Source organism: Crocuta crocuta, unplaced genomic scaffold (assembly GCF_008692635.1).
Source record: "Crocuta crocuta isolate KB4526 unplaced genomic scaffold, BGI_CrCroc_1.0 scaffold48, whole genome shotgun sequence".
NCBI classification, from domain to species: domain Eukaryota; kingdom Metazoa; phylum Chordata; class Mammalia; order Carnivora; family Hyaenidae; genus Crocuta; species Crocuta crocuta.
The window spans coordinates 10,946,518-10,961,456 of NW_027533089.1; positions in this window are offsets into that span (position 1 = coordinate 10,946,518).

The following is a 14,939-nucleotide window of genomic DNA, read 5'->3' on the forward strand; positions in this document are numbered from 1 at the left end:
TTGAAACAGATTTGTAAATATACTAAATGGCCAAGCTTGGGATGTGTCCCAAATGAGGATGGTGAGGTGGCCATGTTTATCATTTTGCATCAAAGAAAAACCCATGTCAATTGGCATCAATATCTTATCTTTTAAAATTGCATTTTCTCAAAAGACACACAGGAACAAGTCCATTTCTGGAGACTTCCTTCTTGACAAAGTCCCAGAGATGTAAATGGGTTTGAATTTAATATTATTCATATACATTAAACCTCTTTTTTGCATCATGTCTTAGACAATTTAATGCCCAGATGCAGTTTTTGCTGTAGATGCTAAAAGAAGCAAGAACTCTCTTTCAAAGGAGACATGAATTCTTGAATTTGCACTTCCTCTATCTGACTTAACTGCTCTGGACCCTGAGGCATGGGAATTTCAGATTAGAATTGTCAGGAAATCAGAAGAACAGGACCTAATATTGTCTTCAGACAATCAACTAAAATTTCAGTTTTGAAAGTCATGTCCAATGAGTGTAAAGTCTAAAAGGATGTGGCTGCAGTCCTGAAGCTAGAAGCTATGGCCAGAAAATAGGTCAAGAAAAAAAATTTTCAGGGGTGCCTAGCTGGCATAGTCAGTTAAGCGTCCGCCTCTTGATCTTACCTCAGATCATGATCTCACAGTTGATGAGACTGAGCCCTGCATCAGGCTCTGCACTGATGGCACAGAGCCTGCTTGAAAATCCTTCTTGCTCCCTCTCTCTCTGCCACTCCCCCACTTGTGCTCTCTCTCTCTCAAAACAAATAAATAAACTTTAAAAATGAAAACAAAAAAACCCAACTCTTCTCAGTATCTTCCTAAAGCCTAATAAAACCTGACCTTCTCTTAAAAAAAAAGTTGCCAAAATAAAAACTACATGGAACTGGGCCCGCCAAGCAACTAGCCTTGCTGGTTCACCAAACAAGATGGTCTTCTCAGGAAACCACATGAGTGGGCTCATTTTATTTTTTTTATTTTTTTAATATTTTATTTATTTCTAGGAGAGAGAAAGAGAGAGACAGCATGAGCAGGGGAGGGTCAGAGAGAGAGGAAGTCACAGACTGAAACAGGCTCCAGGCTCTGAGCTGGCAGTCAGCACAGAGCCCGACGCGGGGCTCGAACCCACGAACAGCGAGATCATGACCTAAGCGAAAGTCGGATGCTTAACCGACTAAGCCACCCAGGCGCCCCAAGTGGGCTCATTTTAAACCAGGCTAACCAACCAAGCACTAAAGAGGGGACTACATAGTAATAGGTTTAGTAACAGTTAAAACGACTAACATTTACTGGGTGCTCACTGTGTGGCAAGCCCTCTGTCAAGTGCTTTTCACACATCATCTCATTTAATTCCTCAAGACATGTGCCAGTGAGGGAGGGGTTAGTAATTTCTATCTATAGGCCACAAAACAGGTCAATTAAGTTGCCCAAATACAGATAGATTTTCCTGACTCTCAAGTTCAAGGTTGTACCCATAACCTCTTCAACTCTCCAACCTTAACATACATTGTAATTGTCATTAAAAACATGAAACACTTCGGAAGTGGCAAAAAAATAAAAACAAAACAAAAAAATAACCAAGCAAACATGAACTATTGAAAACGATATATTTCATTTGAGTCTTCTTATAATAAAAATGATCAAAATGTGCAACTCAGGAGACAGTATTTGGTGTAGTGGAAAGACGAAAACATGTCAAAGCCTCTGTGTTTGGCTTCATTCCTATATTAACCATTGGTATGACTTCACGTCCTCACTCACCTTCTCTCTGTCTCAGTTTCCTAGTCTATAAAATAGGACTAATCCATGCCCTATATTCCCCAGTCCTGAGAAGCTTTCTGAAAGGCCTAGCAAAGGGGAAGATTCTAATTTCGGTTATCTGAACAGTTTTGACCCATTTTAGTCTCCAGGATTTTTTTTTTCACTATCCACTATGTACACAGAAAAAAAAAAGACATGTCACAATAGAATCACAACACAATCAAAATCTCATCTGCACTAAAAGAACCTAAATCATTATTTGTGGCCTCAACTGTGCCTTTTCCCTTTAGAGGGATAGAAAAGGGAAGATCTCATGATCTATGCTGAAGAGGATTAGGAGGTAGCTTGGAAGAGGAGGTGGACAGCAGGTTCTCATCTCACGGCCATGGTAGGAGGCAGCCGGCATAGTGTGGCAGCTGACAGAATACCAGGAGAGTAGAGGTTGTGCCATATCCATCTACTTAAATTACTTCAATGCTTATATTATCTGCTATATAAATTATAAGGCCTCAGGATGATATTTCTTTGGAATTTTCTTGTTGGTATAAGTCTTCAGTCAACTCCATATGCTTTATATGCAGACAAGATGGAAAGGGACTTCTTGGTCTGGCTGTCTGTCCCTGAGAGGTAGAGGGAAATCAGGGAGGTCCCAGATGGGAGCTTGCAGCAGGGTGGGGGGTGTCTGTGGATCAGGAAGACTGTGATGCCCAGAGATACCGAGGGACTTCAAGGCTGAGCTTGAAGGGGCTCTGTGGTCAAAGGATGGGACCCAAGCAATGGCTCAAAACAACATTTTTCCTTCCTTTCACAAATGCTGATTGTGTGCCACATGCCTAGGCACTGTCCTGAGCACTGGAGAAACAGCAATGAGAAGACAGTCTATTATAGTCCAGTTTAAGACAGACCCTTGAAGCAATCAGGCTTGGACTTAAATCCTGCCTTTACCTCTAGTTAGCCATGATGATGGGGATCACTTGACTCTTTGAGCTCAGCTCCTTCAGTGAGAAAGTGGGGACAACCTCACAGTTCTCACTGTGAAAACTAAGTTACATTATTTAAGTGAATTATTTAGCACAGTAGTAAGAGCATCCACGCAATGCTGGAAGCCCTATGAGATAGGGATTGGGTCTTGGATTCACTTTGAATCCTCAGTGCTTATGAGAGTTATACAGAAGTTACTAAAAGAATTATCTGTAGAAAGTTTGAAGGTTAATGAGGGAATCAGATTGGACACCAGGAAGCAAAAACTAAGTTTCTAGAACAGGATTAAAAAGTCAAAACGTCAAGAACTAGAAAGAAAAAAGAAACACGATGTAAGAACGGAACATTCATAGTAATGGATTCCTGGGGGAGGCCTCCGCAGGAGGTCATGGGTATGTGGTGGTCATGGAATAAAGGGTTGTGGACAATACTGGGGTCTCGTCCTCACACCAGCCCCATAGGCTGTTAACAGTTCTCCTTGTTCCCACAAACACATTTTGACTCTCTTCTGGCAACCATAGACCGACACTGAAATAAATAGCTCCCCTTCAGGAGTTTCTACTTGCCTTTTATATCAAACCCTCTCTTTGGATTAGGAAGTACAAACAGAAAATTAACTGTCAACCTAATGAATATACCTTGGTCTACATACCGGGGAAAGCATCAGGGGACCTGGCAGTTCTGACATGGGGGACCGGGGGAGGTCTTCACAGGGTAGTAGCCCTACCAGGTCCAAGGAATCTTCTGGGGTTTTCCTTCAGATGTCCTGGGGTTTGGTTGTGAGGCATATGGGAGGCTTTGTGGAAGTTGGTCACTATACTCTGGGCCAAGAAGTGAATGAGGCACTGTGCAGAATGGGGAAGGGACAATCTGACTTTCATTTGAGAGGTAACATTTCAGATCCTTTCAGAGCCCTGACTAAATGCATGGAAAAGAAATCAAACTCATGGGGAACTGGACTGGATGGCATTAGAAAAGAGAGACTTGCAGGTAGAAATGAATTTCACATGGGGTTTTGCAGGAGACAATCCAGGGGGATTAGTGAAAGTGATGAAAGAGGCTGCTGGGTTGAGGGACTGGAAGGTGGAGGTGGAGAGGCAGGAAGGAACAAGATGTAGGAGCAGCCTCCCTGGAAAGCCATCAAGTCGGAAAGAAATGCCTCAGTCTGTCAAGGACCCACAGGGCACTCTTTTACTTCCGAGGGTGAGTCCCCGGGACAGCAACCAGCCCACATCCTGCCCTCCAGATCACGAAGGTCTAGCAGTACACAGTGCCCAGGAGTTTGGAGACCTCCCCAGGGGTGTTATTTTGATCATTCTTGCCCAGCAGCAAAATAACACCCAACTAATGAGTTACCAACTGCAAATTGTTTCCACCACCTTCCTCCCTCCCTGTCCCAATTCTCACCTACCCCGGAGTGGCCCTGAGTAGATTTTCCATGCACTTCAGAGGAGGGTCAAGTGAAAGGCACAATCGGGGCTTCTGGGGAGAGAGGAAGGGCAGGGAAAGGGCTTCCTCACTGCAAGACAAAGCTGGTGAACAACTGAGTCTTTGCCTCGTTCACAAAAGAGAATGAGGGACGAGTGCCAGGCTGGCTTGAATAGACTGGAGAAAAGTAACTTTTGTAATTCACGGCCCTCTGCGTGCTATGGAATTGCTGGCAAGGCAGGGAGACAGGCATATACTTTGCAGGCAGAAAGAGCATGAACCATGAGGCAATTTTGGGTTCCAAGGTCAAGGATGGGGTAGCCTCAGGGGCCAGGGGAGCCTCAGGGAACCAGGGACTGCCAGAGGAGGGGCTTGGCTGCCCTTGAAGGTCCCAGGGTCTACAACTACCCAGCACCACCTGCTGGACCATAAGGGCAGGTCCCACCCACTTCTATGATCACATGGGTCAGTGTTAGCCAATCGGGGTGGCCACTGCTGGGCTCTACAAGGTGTCAAGTGGAGCCAGGAGGCTATTCTGTAGGGAGGGAAGGCAGGGGAGAGTAGGAGGGAATCCAGTGCACTCCATCCATCAGTTGGTCGACAAGATATTACTGGACTCAGCATGACAACTGAACTTTGCTCTCACTGCCTAACTAACTCGTGGGCTTTGAGGCATAGATAGTGGTGAGTAACTTAGCAGTGGTGGAGTATACTTAAGTCTTGCCCCCACAGCGACTACAAGAACCTCAAGGAGGAGGTTGATGGCTGAAAATGAATTAATCATCAGTGTTTTGGGGTAGTGCCAAGCCAAAGATCATGGTTTAGAACAAATAAGTGTGAAGTTTCTCCCAACCAAGTGGTCTGGGAAAATCTATACCAATTACAGAGCGCAAACCTGGTGTGGATCTAGTGGTCGTTGAGTACAGCTGTGGTGAGGTGGAGAGCTCGCTAGGAAAAGTTTTATGGAAGAGGGAGAATTGGAGTTAGGTGCTGATGGATAGGCAGGCTATGGACAGGCAAAGGCAAGTGGGAAGGCATTCCAGGAGGGAGGGGGCCGCATAAGCAAAGACCATGAGCTAAACATGGTGAGTTTATGGTGGTTTAGAGGGATTAGGCTGTTTGGGTTTAGCAGGTGCTCTCAAGAGCATGGGGGAGAAGAAAGCACAGGCAGTTGGAAAAAAGTTCACTGCAGGACCTCATAGTGCCTAGGAGGGTCTCAGCTGTCAGCGTCTTCTCATGAGACTCATCCTCAGCAACTTTTGGGGTTTTGGGAGATCTTTCATTGGAATTCCAAGCACCTCAGTTGATTTTTAATTCCCCCTTACTGAGTCCTACGGAAGGGAGCCAAACAGCAGGTGCTCGACTGGGATACTAAAAGTGGTGCTGACAGTGACCTGGCCGTGGGGGAACAGAACTGGGCTTTAAGATAGAAGGCAGGGCTTGGGGAGAAGAGGGATGACAAGAGCCTCAAGCCACTGCTAGAAAGTTGCTATAATGAGATCCTGGGTATCTGTGGTACCTCCTCCTTTTCTGGAAGAGGCATCAGGGATCCCTTTGAAAAGAGATCATCCAAGATCTGTCAAAAGGACAGGACAGAGAAATGGCAAGAATGATTGTTCTCACCACTTCAAATCAACTTCATACAGGAGATCCTAGCCAATATGAATGAGCAAGAAAAAGACATTAAAAACTATACATAAAGATTGGTGAAGAAGCAACAAAACTGTTCTTTTTTAGGTGACATGCTCTTAATTGTAAAAAAGCCTAAAAAGTCTACAGAAGTCTATTAGAACTAATAAACAAGTTTAAGGGCATCTGCGTGGCTCAGTTGGTTAAGCTTCTGACTTCAGTTCATGATCTCATGGTTCTCTGCTATCAGCCCACTTTGGATCCTCTGTTCCCCTCTCTCTTCCCCTCCCTTGCTTGTGCTCTCTCTCTGAAAAAAAAAAAAAAAAAAAAAAAAAAAAAAAAAAAAAAANAAAAAAAAAAAAAAAAAAAAACATTAAAAAATAGAACTAAAAAGCAAGCTTAATAGAATTTCAGGATCATTATTAACAAATGACCAAACAATGAAATGTTTACAATTCCATTCGCAATAGCAAAAAAGAATAAAACATTTAGCAATAACTCTATAAAAAGAATTATAAGACCTGTACACTGAAAACCTCAAAACATTCCTGAGAGAAAGTAAAGATCTAGACAAATGTAGAGATATAACATGTTCATGAATTGAAAGATTCAATATTGTTAAGATAGGAATTGCCCTCAAATTGATCTACAGTTTCAACCTAGTTCATATGAAAATCATCCTACCAGCTTTTTTGTTTTTTTGTAGATTTTGACAAGCTGATCCTAAAATTTATATGAAAATGCAGAGGATCTAGAGAAATCAAAATAATTTTGGAAAAGAAGGGGCGCCTGGGTGGCTTAGTCGGTTGAGCGTCCGACTTTCACTTGGGTCATGATCTCGCGGTTCGTGGGTTCGAGCCCCACATCGGGCTTTGTGCTGACTGCCAGCTCAGAGTCTGGAGCCTGTTTCAGTCTGTGACTCCCTCTCTCTCTGACCCTCCCCTGCTCACGCTGTCTCTCTCTCTCTCCAAGAAATAAATAAAACTTCAAAAAAAATTAAAAAAAAATAATTTTGGAAAAGAAGAACAAATTTGGAAGATTTATAATAAAGTTAGAGTAATCAAGACAATGTGGTATTGACCTAAAGACAGGCATATAGATCAATGGGACAGAATAGACTCCAAAAATAAATCTCTAAGTTTACAGTCAATTGACTTTCATCTAAAGGTGTCAACGCTAAGGTGCTTAGGTGGCTTGGTCAGTTAAGCATCTGACTCTTGATCTTGGCTTAGGTCACGATCTCACAGTTTGTGGGTTCAAGCCCTGCATTGGGCTTTGTCCTGATAGCACAGAGGCTTTTTGGTATTCTCTCTCTCTCTCTCTCTCTCTCTCTCTGCCCCTTCCCCACTTACACATGCGAGCACTCTCTTTCTATTGCAAAATAAATAAATAAACTTAAAAAAAATAAATAAAGGTGTCAAAGCAATTCCGTAGTCTTACCAATAAATGATACTGAAACAATTGAATATCAATGGCAGCGACAGAGGAGGAGGAGGAGGAAGAGGAGGAAGAGGACTTATATAGGGGACCTGGGTGACTCAGTTGGTTAAGTGTCTAACTCTTGATTTTGGCTTAGGTCATGATCCCATGGTCATGAGATTGAGCCCTCTGCTGGGCTCCACACTGGAGCCTGTTTAAGATTCTCTCTCTCCCTCTCTCTTTCTCTGTCCCTCCTCACTTGTGCATTCTCTCACACTCTCTCTCAAAACAAACAAAGAAACAAACAAATATATCTTTCCCCCATACCACATGTAAAACTTAACTCAAAATAAATCGTAGAGCTAAAGGTAAGAGCTAAAACTATAAAACTTCTAGAAGAAAACATAAATATGACACCAAAAACATGATCCTTAAAGGAAAAATATTGATAATTGGATTTCCTCAAAATTAAAAACTTTTGCTTTTTAGGAGATACTATTGAAAAAAATAGAAAGATAAGCCATAGAATAGGAGAAAATATTTGCAAATCATATATGCCATAAAGAACCTGTGTCCAGAATGCAGAAATAACTCTTACAACTCAATAAGAAAGTTGATTTTTAAAAAATGGGCAAAAGATTTGATTGAATAGGCACTTCACTAGAGGAGATATACAAATGGTAAAAAAAAAAAAAAAAGCCCATGAAAAGATGCTCAACAGTAGTCACAAGAAAATGCAAATTAAAACTGAAATGAACTGCTACTATCTACGCTAGAATGACCGGGATGTGGAGAAATTGGAACTTTCCCACATGGCTTTTGGCAACAAAGTAGTACAACTAATTTGGATAACAATTTGGCAGTTTCTAACATGTTAAGGGGCGCCTGGGTGGCTCAGTTGGTTAAACGTCCAACTCCTGATTTTGGTTCAGGTCATGATCTCAGGGTTATAAGATTGAGCCCCAGGTCAGGCTCTGTGCTGGGCACGGAGACTGCTTGGGATTCTCTCTCTCCCTGTCTCTGCCCTGCCCCCACCATGCATGCACACACACTCTCTCTCATAGTAAAATGTTAAATATGTATTTCTTATATGACCCAGCCATTCTACTTCTAGTATCTACCCAAAAGAAATGAAGACATATCCACACAAACACGTAGGTACAGATTTTCATAACTACGTTATTCAGAACAGCCCCTGAAGGGTAGCAGAATATACCACACCGAAATATTCCTCTTTGGTATAAGGATTATTTTAAGAATTATCAGACATAGGAGAAGCTCTGAAAACAGCAAATTACTCCTTTGGAAGGGAAATTTACATTTGTGAAAGAAATCTCCGTTTGTAACGATGTATCCGTTTCTGTACCAGGAAGAGAAGGATGATTCTGACTCACAAGAGAATCTTATTAATAGAGAAGGCACTGACCTAAAGCTGCATAACAAACCTTCCCCTGTTTTACCATGCTTTTTCTAGTAACCTCCCATAACTGGCCTCCATCCCCACACTCCTTCCCCACACACGACTTTCTTTCTTTCGCTGAAAATGGTATTTCAGCCGGAAGTTTAGGCCACCCCAGGGTATTACACATTATTGCCTGGGTGTCTCCCATGTATACATGAGGTATACACATTAATAATCTTCTGTTTGTTTGTTTCTTGTTAATCTGGTTTTTATTACAGGGGTCTTGGCCAAATAGTCAGAAAAGTAAAGGGAAAATGGTTTTTCCTTCCCAGCACCCCAAATAATCAAATGTTCATCATCTAGTGTGTAAATAAACAAAATCTGGTTTATCCATACAAGGGGAGGGGCAACTACTTAGCAATAAAAAGGAATGAGCAGGATAGATGCAGCAACCTGGATGCACTTCAAAAACATGCAGAGCAGAAAAGATCACTGAGAAGACAACGTTTTTGTATGATTTTGTTTATATGGAGTTTTTAGGAAGGGCAAAGGTATAGAGACAGAAAGCAGATGAGAGGAGTAGAGGTAGAAGTGGGAATGAACTGCGTAAGAATAAGAGGGACCATTTTGGTGGGACTGAAGCATTCCAAAACTGTATTATTATGATAATAGTGATTGGACAACTGTTTACATTTAATTAATCAAGAGGCACCTGGGTGGCTCAGTTGGTAAGTGTCAGACTCTTGAAATCAGCTCAGGTCATGATCCCAGGGTTGTAAGATGGAGCTCTGCATTGAGCTCTGTGTTGAGTGCAGAGCCTGCTTAAGTTTCTCTCTTTCTCTCTCTCTCTCTCTGTCTCTGTCTCTGTCTCTCCTCCTTCTTTCTCCCTCTCCCTCTGCCCCTCTCCCATGCTTGCTCTCTCGCTCTCTTTCTAAAGTAAAAACTAGTAATAGTAAAAATGCAAAAATAGAAATTTACTTAATCAAGCTGTACACATAGGATGAGTGAATTTTATAGTATGTAAATTATACTTCAATAAAGCTATTGAGGGATAGGGAGCCTCCTGGAGAGATCTTTGGGGAGTGTGTGTGTGTGTGTGTGGGGCGGGGAGAGAGAGAGAGAGAGAGAGATACAGGAAAGGAGAAAACACCCTCGGAAGGTAGTTATGAATTTCAGTGCAGTGGAAAAACACAGGGGTTCTAGAGCCAGACCGCTGGTTCTGAATCTGGCATCTACCACTTACTACTATCTGTATGGACTTCAGACAAATTGTTTAACCTCCGAGCTTCCATGAAGTGGGGCTAATAGTAAACACTAAGCTAGCTGTGAGCACTGAAGGCAATGTACGTAAAGTGCTTAGCTCAGTACTCAGTGAGAGAAATTTCTAAACCAATTACTTCTACAGAAAATTCAGGGCTTTGTTTTAACTATAAAATTATGGGCTCTCTGAGTGTATCATAGCAGAATTACAAGCCTCTCACTGACCTGATTTAGCAACCTTATTAATGAAGAAACCTGGGACACCGTAGTCCAAAAGCATTGGTTTCCAGTTCTGGTTCTACCACAGTCACACCATATGACTATGAGGGGGGTTCTTAAGCTCTCTAGGTTCCTGAGATATGCCCACTTACCAAACTGGGTTGCCAGGATGTTCTGGAATTCAGAGTTTATTGCCAACATTAAAAGTGTTCTGTATAAGGTAATGATAGCACAGAGCACAGAGTCAGGGCTGGGGTCCAGTGTGAGAGCAACACCGTCTGGCCAAGGTCACTGTGCCTATGTGCTGATATGTGAGCATCAGCCTAGCAGGAGGCCATGGAAAATTTCACAAGCCAAAATTGGCATTTGGAGCTGAACTGGGAAGCTGTGAACACAGGATGTTGCTGAAAATGGTGCTGGGCAGGGTTGCTACCTGAGGTTTTGGCAGGCTTCACCCCCTGCCAGTTGATTGCAGAAGGATGTTGGACCATCAGGAAACAGGGATTTGAAATGATCCCACGGGAAGTGTGAATAACAACAGAGGCAACAAACAAAGCCAGCCAGGCCAGGTCTGCCAGGGGGGTGTTGGGTTGGGAGACCTGTGAGTTCTCACTTTCTTCAATACTTTGGGAAGTGCTAAGGAGGAGCCCATCAGGCAGTCAAAGATGTCTTTGTGTTAGATTCCTCCACACCCTCTGCCCTCCTCCATTAACACTCCTGGATGAGCAGAGGGAAAGTAGCAGCTTGAGGGGACAACTCATTTCTGGCCCAGGATGCTGGCAATCCTCCATGGAATGCTTTGTAGCAGACACCTGCTATATTTTGGGATGCCCAGCACACAATCCCCCTTTTTTTCTGGTGAGATCATGTGGATTATTTTGGGGGGGGTTAGTTTCCTCTCCCCATTACTATATTCTTGGGGGGATCATCAAAACAGGTATGCTGCCCTCCTCGGCCAATGAAACTCTCCCTCTTGGACTCTGAGTTGAGCTGTTATCCATAAGAATGGAACCAAATCTGTTGGAGAGGGTCTGACTCCAGGCCCTCACTCAACCTTTACTATAATTATACGGGCCTCTGTCTCAGGTTCTTAACTCTTCTATTTTGTGAGCCCCTGATATCATCCCAAGAAGTTTTGTTTTGCTTAAGTTAGCTGTAGTCCATTTCCATTTCAAAGAACCAACATGGAGCATGGCAGGAAAGGACATGCCCAGAAAGCATGACTATGTGGCCACAGGTGACCTACTAAATCCCTCGGAGGCTCATTTTCTTCAGCAGAATGGAAATACTATTTCTTTGTAGAACTATTAGGATGAAATGTATTTACTCACTGATTCATTTAATATTTACTCGTAGCCACCATTTTCTTGACACTCCATGAGGAACAAGAACTTTGAGACTTTGTGAACAAGACAGAATACAGTCCCTGTCTTCAGGGAGGGACATTCTAATGGGAAAAGAGACAGTGAACCTTGGTTTACAAGATTGATGATGTTATTCTGTATGATACAAGGCACAATAGAAGTGGTTAATAAGGGGATTCAAAGAATTCATTGGAGGGCCACAGATGGAGGGGCCTTAATAAATGCGATTACCTTTTCCCTTCCTTTCTCCTTTCTTCTTCATCATGATACCTTCACCAGTGAATGATCTTTGCCATGTACTTACGGGAGAATTAGGACCCCCCAGAGAAGTCCTGATTGGACTCTGCCTATTGTGCCTGAGGCAGAAGTCGGAAGCCACTCACCCCAACAGCTGGGCTTACCCAGGCATAAATGGAGGCCAAGGTTAGGAGGATGGGGAAGGAAATAGGAAGGCACTTACACCTTTACAACTGACTGCTCCTCAGACTAATGCGGTCTTGTACCGCTAGGTACCTTTCTAGCATAATAGTCTCAATATTCATAAATTTGTTAGAAAAGATTCCTAACACGTTAGCATGAGAAAAGACCTTAGAGACCATTTAGAAAGCCCCTTCTTTTGCAGAGGTGAGGCAGTCTGTTATCTGTGTCCTGAGTGTGTGGCTTTCTGACTCCTTAGGTAGGCAGTGAGGCAGACTGGTTCCTTTTTCTGTAGACAAGTCTGGTGGCTGTGCCTTCTGACAAATGATCTAGGTTGACCTCCCAAACAGCAGGGACAAAGGGAGTGGGGCTCTGTGCTGTGTGTTGGGGAGGTTACAAAGACAGTAAGGCACAAATCCTTTAGGATTCTTTTGACATAGCTGGGGAGCTGAGATATACATAGTCCCATATAATCACACAAAGCAACGATACTTGGGAACTGCCTGTTGGCCGCAGTCACACAGATGTGCTGGTACCATTTTCCTTGTGACATCTGTGAAACTTACCTCAATTTCTGCCCACTTCCCTCCCAAGTCTCCTACTGTGGGTCCCTTCTCCTCAGACGCCTCTATCTATTAATAGTAATTCTATCTTTCAATCACAAAGGCTTGATATATTGGAGTTCATTTTTACTCCTTTCTTCCCCCTCTTCCCAACACCCAGTTAGTCACTGGGTCCTGTTGATTTGATCCTTTTTTTTTTTTTTCCCCCTGTTGATTTTATCTTTAAATTCTACCTTATCCTGTCAAAAAATACCAGAATAGCATTCTTTTTTTTTTTTTAAGTTTGTTTATTTTGAGAGATTGAGAGTGAGGGGAGAGGCTCCAGAGAGAAGGAGAAAGAGAGAATCCTAAGCAGGCTCCGCCCTGCCAGTGTGGAGCCCGAGATGGGGCTCGATATCATGAACTGGGAGATCATGACTTGAGCTGAAACCAAGAGTTCTATACTCAATCTACTGAGCCATCCAGGCGCCCCCAGAATAGCATTTCTAATATAGCGCTCTTATATCATCCCCCTACTCAAAGTCCTTCAGGGTGCTGTAGAAGAATTTATAGAAGGAAACTCAAATCCCTTAGCTTAATTTCTGTGTTGCCTCATGATCTAATCCCAACTTCCATTTCCTCCCTCAAGTCCTATTTTTCTGCTACAGGAATGTGTCAACCATGACTTTTGGGTTTTTTTTTTGGTTTTGTTTTCTTTCTTTCTTTTTTTTTTTTTTTATTGTGATTCTTCGACATCTAGGCCTTGCTAACCCTGGAGGGACTGCCCCTTCTAGGGACTGCTAATTCCTAGAGACAGTAAACAACTAGCCCCAGAGTTCACCTTTGAAAGGCAAACCAGGGGCAGCTGGCTGCCTCAGTTGATGGTGAGACTCTTGATCTCAAGGTTGTGAGTTTGAGTCCCATGTTAGGTGGAGAGTTTACTTAAAAAAGAAAAAAGGCAAACCGGGGTGCCTGAGTTGCTCAGTCTGTTAAGCATCAGACTCTTGATTTAGGCTCAGGTCATGATCTTATGGTGGTGGTATTGAGCCCAGCATCAGGCCCCATGATCTCTGCCCCTCCCCTGCTCACACTTGCGTGTGTGTGTGTGTGTGTGTGTGTGTACATGTGCACATACTCTCTCTCAAAATAAATAAATAAAATTTAAAAAATAAAAAAGGTGTGCCTGGGTGGCTCAGTAAAACATGTGACTCTTGATCTTGGGATCATGAGTTCAAGCCCCAGGTTGGGCATAGAGTTTACCTATAAACAAAAGAAAACAAAAACCCAGTTCAGAGCCCATACCCCAACCACCTCCTCTATCAGTCTCTCACCATCAGGGCTACTATTCTCTGCCTGAAACCCCCCAGGGCCAGCCCTTATGCACCTGAACCCCCCAAATTATTCCTCCTAACCAGCACTAAACATGCTTATCCCATCACGCCTATTCCTTCCTATGGAAACCACGCTGAAGGCTCCTGGCCATGTTTTGCCTTGCTCCTTCTGCTTCCTGACCCACTGTGATGCTTCCCCATGTGGCCCCCCTGTGGTGTGGGGTGCCCTTTCTCCAGGGGTTGTGAGTATAACTCTTTTCAAGGGCAGTCTCCTCCTGTCAGCCTTGCCATACCTAAGTAAGAATACAGCTTATACTTTAAAATAAGGAGCCTTATGCTCCAGAGGAGCTCTCTGCTTCCCACACAGGCTCCTGCTTTCCTACAGACATGTCTTTGCCTATGCTATTTGTCATGCTCAGAATGAACTCCCTCTGCCATTTGTGCATCTTGCAATTCCATCCATACTTCAGTGTATTCTCACCAGCATTGGTCTGGATCTTTCATGTAATGATGAATGTGTGAGGTTTGGAATAGGGCATGGCTTGTATTATAACACACAGCAAGTGGAAGGCAGTGTCAGGCCTCAAAGCTCAGCAGGCTTTCTCTGTGCCCTTTTCCATCACTGCATTGGCTCAGATCCTTTGAGCACGTGCAATGGATGCTAACCCTAGCCTACTTGAGCACAAAAGGGATTTCCTGGAAGGATGCTGGAGCAGCTTACATAATTGATGGAGCTAAAGCCCCGGATCGCAGGTGAAGTGTGAACAAGGGCAGTCCTGGGAATGGAAGTCCGAATCTTCCCTTAAGATCCCAGTCTTTAATAGGACTCAGCTCAAGCCCACACCCTTAAAGTTTCAAACATCTGGAAGTAAAACTTTGAGGGAAACCTGTCTGGTCAGGTGTAAGCCCCTGGATCAATCAGCTATAGTGGGTTGTGTTCGGGAGGGGAGGGGGCAGGGTAACAACACTGATATGATCACTGGGGGACCACTCCTGTGTACTAAAGAGTTCCCCAAAGAAAAAGGGAGCTGTTGAGACTTGAGCATATACTCCAACTTGAGTCTCCTACAGCCATCTTTCTAGTATCTTAAATACTGAATTCCCCAAATCAGACTGGGCAATGGAAGGCTTGGATGAAAACAGCTCCAAAGCAACTTGAACTGTCCCACAGATTGTC